This window comes from Gouania willdenowi, chromosome 21 (genome assembly GCF_900634775.1).
Source record: "Gouania willdenowi chromosome 21, fGouWil2.1, whole genome shotgun sequence".
NCBI lineage: Eukaryota > Metazoa > Chordata > Actinopteri > Blenniiformes > Gobiesocidae > Gouania > Gouania willdenowi.
This window is the reverse complement of record NC_041064.1, coordinates 33,192,290-33,197,959: the sequence shown is the minus strand read 5'-3', so window position 1 is coordinate 33,197,959 and position 5,670 is coordinate 33,192,290.

The window sequence follows — 5,670 nt, the reverse complement described above, 5'->3', positions numbered from 1 at the left end:
TGATAAGGCGCAGTCATTTTGATTATTGAATTTGAACTTGTAATTATATTTGACTTTCAGGGAAAAATAAGTATTGTAATCTTAACAGTAATTGAAAAAAAATGGCGGTGATCGTAATCATTATTGAGTTGTAATTGAACATGGATAATTGAAGACATACATGTAATTTTAAAATGTAATTGACCCAAACCCTGGTTGATATATATTAACTTTTGAAAATGAAAGAAAAGAATCGCTTTTCAACGTTCTTTGTCATGTATACTTCAAAATAAAACGCCATGTCATGTTTTACAGGCAGTAGAATCTGATGACTTTTATTTGGAAGCCTGAGGATATTACATGTGATGGAAGTTGTGCTGAAACAGAGGTTTTTTCCTGATACTGATACTTCACTCTGAGACCTGAGGATGTCCTACACTGTACACCGTACACATGTGACCACCAGCTTCTTTTCTACACTTTTAGGTCTTCTGGATATTTGTGGTTTGTAGAAATCCTCTGCCATCATTAACTGTCCCCTTGCGATTGTTCAGTTTATGTTCCATGTGCATCACGGGACAGCTTTTCCTCTGACGTGCTGATAAACAAGAGCTGGAGTCCGGAGGTTAAAGGTCACGGTGTTTATGAGTGCACAATGTTTATGTGCAGCGTTAACAGAAATCCATTAGGTGGAGGGATGTGAGAAAAACGTCTCGGGTTCCCTCAGACGATGCACGGGAGTGATAAACGCTGAATGTTTCTGTAATCAGGTTAGCTGAACCGTCCTCCGCCACCGTTTGATGGACATGTGAGAGTTATCAGGACCGTCTGAGCTCCACACTGAGGGAAATCTGTGGGGTTTTAGACACGTTAAGCATTCCCAGGACTGCCTTTGAACACAACATGTGAGACACAGATGGTCAGGAGGAGAATTTGGATACAAGGGGAAAAAGAAAAACAAAGTGCCACATCTAATCTTTATGGTCCATGTGAGAAACGTTTCTGTTTTAAAATATAAAAATACGACTGCACTTTAACACAGTTTAACATCGAAGATTACTCTTCTTACGTTGAGGCTTCACTGCAGAATCTGTGGGCTCAGCAGCGCCCCCTAATGAGGCCTCCATCACTTCATGCCTTTTCACTGTGGTTTTATGATCGATCCACGATACTAAATACGGTACACACATTTATTATATACATCATACATAGGCAACTATGGCGGCCCAGGGGCCAAATCCGGAACTCGGTCTAATGCGGCCCCCAAAGTAAATGTACAAAATGGCAGAAAAATACACAAAACAAGAGCAAGATTACATTAAAAAACACAAAGAATTACAACATTTCAGGAAAATACAGTAAAAGACAAGATGAAAGCACAAAAAATACTCAAAAAAAACGCACAAAAACGACAACAATAAACACAAAATTACTCAGAAAAATATACAAAATTACGGAAAATTGCAAAAAAAGTACATAAAAAGACGAGAAAAACACAAAAAATGACTCTGAAAACCCACAGTACAGAAAAACACACCAAATTACAATATAAAAACTATTTGTTCTTTCCTGTATGTTCAGATCACTCATTATTCTAAATGCTGACATGAATGTTGATCATGTGACCCTCTGATCAAACAAACACATTGTTTTCGGCCCCGCTATGATAAAAGTTGCCTACCTCTGATATACATCATCGAGATTTATGTCTTTCAGACTTTCTTTGCAACAGAGACACTTTTTTTTGGTTTTAACATTAAGAGGATTTTGAGGCAGACCACAACTTAAAAATAACTAAAAACACTATCCGCTTGATAAAATACATTAGATAACATATGATTTTTGAACTAATGCACCTGTTTCCCTCAATAAATTCACTTGGTCTTATTTTGTGTAGTCCCAATTGTTAATGCACAAAATGGTTCCAAAAACACACAAAAGGACAACAAGAATACACAGAATAACTCCCAAAACATAACTACAAAAATACACAAAACAACAGCCAAAAAAATACACAGAATTACTTCAAAAACACACAAGATGACTACAGAAATAATCAAAAAGTCAAACAAATAGCAAAATGACTCCAAAGCACAATCTGACAAACACAAAATAATAAAAACAAAAACAAACAATATACAAAACGACACCAACAAAAGCCGACTGAATCCTTTCTTCTTTACTGTTAATGCTCAGATTTTGACAGTATTTGTTTCTTTTTTCTAACACATGGAATAGTGATCACATCATGTGATTACAAATTGATCCAACATCTGAAGTGTGTTTTTAATGTGTTGTGATGAACAAATGGGTTCAGATTATTATAACTGCAACATTAAATCTGTAGTATAAAGACAGGTTTAGCTGAACTGTTTACCAGGTGACACATCACGGCAGAAGCATTAAATCGCACAGCGTGCGAAAAATGGTGATTCACCAGTTGGAGGTATTTGAAAGATTCCTAAATAATGTTTTAGGACCATATTACTCATCATGTCCATGGGATTTTTCCTGTTTCCTGAGGGGCTAGCGGTGTGGCAAACGTCGCTCTTGCTAATAAACTTTGCGCTATTTCAGTGTAACCATCCCAATTTTGTACCTCATCTGAATCAAACAAAATTAGAATTAATAACAGCATGTTTGGTATGATTTCTGGAAGTTTAATAGCCAGTAAAGTATCTAAACAGGGAAAGATGATGAAACGTAAACTAAACGGGAAAAGAGTAAAGTGACCGTATTCAGTATGAGTAAACCCTGATATGGAATTTGGTAAATTTTTAAATGAAAAGTCAGAGGCCTTACATCACACGACGCACTGCTAAATCTGAAAAAAAATGAAGGTCTTTAATAATAACTATGAATAACTGTATGTGGTTCATCTGATGATGAGATCTTCCATTCAGAGAGTGTAATTACAGGCCAGTGTTTCAAAGAGCCAACACATCCTGGACTCTTCATTCACCATTAATCCTGCAGCTGTTTTTACTTGTGGACATCAAGAGGAACATGAAGCTCGACTCATTAAGCAACAGATATCAGAGGATACGTGTTTTTAGTGCCGAGAACTGGAAACGACTGTGGCATGAGCTGATGATGTTTTTTAGGTGGAATTTTTGGAGTGAATACATAAAGAACACTCAGCTTTTCTAGTGATGAGTGAGAGTTGATTTAGAATCTGAATTAGCAATAAAAAGAAAGCACTGTAAACACAGACTTGTGGAGGTCGACATGATTCTAAAATAGTCAGTGCCACATCGTATGTCAACGGTCCGCCGTAATGTTCCAATAACACCAAGGAACTGGATAAAATTGCAAAAAGATAGAGTATAAAGGACTGAAAGAACAGGTAAATATGTACAGAATAGAATATGAGAACACTGATTGGCTGAAATCTCCCAAATGTCTACATTTAAAGGGATCTTACACGCATTTGTGCGCGCAGGCGAGAGACGCTTTGACATCGAGGTCAAATTGTCCATTGATCATTTTAAAACAAAAAAATTATCATTTACTCAGTAATGGTTGGGAGTAGAAATGTAACTATTACTTCACTTCTTTTAAAATGTACTTAAGTACAAGTAAAATTGCTAATTTAGGAATGTAATCAAAAAAGTCCAAATACCCATAATAGCAACTCAATTACAATAACGTGAGTACTGTACTTGTAATCTGTTACTTCAGGAGTGTCATTTGACTCATGTGGCCAAATACGGAGCAGTTTGATCTCATGAGCCACAGATTTTATGCAGGAAAACGAGTCATTTCAACATCATTGTGCCCTAGTACTATTATTTTATGCAGGAAAACGAGTCATTTCAACATCATTGTGCCCTAGTTTACACTTCTATGTATCCATAAAATACAAAATATGTAAGAAACCAACAATATCCAAGCAATAAGTAAGTAATATATATCAGTCCCAATAGGATCTTCACCTTAAATTTTTAGATTTTGTGACTAATTTCTATTTAATTAAAGGAAATATTATGTAATAATTTGAGGAATTGTTTGTTTAATATTAAAAATGACTGCAATTGTGCAATAGAAGCACAGGGAAAACTGTGAGCACCTGTGAATATTGTTGATTTTCATTTACACAATGATTCATGTTTTCTCTGTAATTTTTACCTCCTCCTGCAGGCCGAACAGGATGCTCCGAAGGGACAAATTTGGCCCCCGGGCCATGAGTTTGGCACGTGTGTTACTTTCACCTCTGCTTGAGAGTGTACATTTCATTGTTTTTACAGTGATCTGTCTCAACCTCTACTTAGAAGAGGCTTTAGTGCACAGAAATATGGCTGCTCAACAAACACATTGGCTTATTTCCAGACAAGCACACACTGACCGCGGTATTTGCTCGTTCACTGTTTCAAGCCGGGTTGTTTTTTTGATGGCATCACTACAAACAACCAACTTATGAGTTAACGAAGCATTCCTGTTGTCCTTCATCTTGTAACACTACAGCTTCTAAGCTCTACAGGACCGGAGGGTCAAGTTATTGTGCCCCTTCTAATTCTAATAACTTTTTAAACCTTGATTTTATTTTGTTCACCTATGAATTTATTATCGCCGTTTTTTTTTTTATATATCGCAACAATTTTGTGCCATGAAATGTTGTTACATTCCTAGTAACAAAGATTAACAAAGTAGCAAAGATAAATTATTAATTATTAAAGTTATAGTGGCTCAGAGTGGAAAATTGTAATAAGGTGAGAAGAACACTATATAACAAAGGATGCATACATGATTAAAAGTTTTAAAAGAAAACTAGATAGAGACCAAGGCAATGATTACATTAACACAAGAACAAGGAATACATATTAAATACAAATAATCAGGATTAGATACATGTGCAAATACACATGCAAATATACAAATATACAAGAACATAAATATTTATTTAAAACATGTTTATGTTTAGATTGGTGTTTTCACTGAGAGTGTAATTTTTTCACTGAGGAAATGGAAAATTTACAATGTGTCCTCGGTCACTGTTTCATAGCCGACATTTTGAACATTTCACTCACTGAACCGCAGTCGGTGGTGTGGGCGGGGCCGCGGAATTGACAGCAGCTGACGTGCCTACTTTGTATAATTGCTAAACATTTAGCTTTACACTTGGTGACAGATTTTATATCTAAATAGAAATGTAATATTTCGATTTACATTTACCATTTAGATATACATTTTATATTTATATTTAGATTTCACATTTAGATTTACATTTAACATGTGGACTTATGTTTAATATTTATATAACAGTTGCATTTAGATTTAACATTTACATTTTCATACATAATTTTTAACAATGAGATATGAACATATCCGTTTACATGATTTTCTGTCTCAAATTAAAGAAAAAGCAGCAAAAATGTACAAAAATATGTCGGCGATTAAACAAGTTTTTATATTCGGACCTCCATACAACATGTCCTTTTTGAGCAACATTCATTACAAATATGTGACTTTCAAACAAAAACTAACAAACGGGGGGAAATTGCCATCATGTGTACATTTGCAGCTTTGGTTTTTTTGTAAATGAAATCCCTGTGAAGTTTGTTTTTTTTTTTATAACGTTTACATCTCTCAGCTAAAATAAAGTCACTTTTTTAACCTTGGGAAGAAAAACGCAGTGTTTTGAGCTAAACTCCACCCAGGCAGGACATTTGGGTTTTTCCAGGGGAGAAGTGG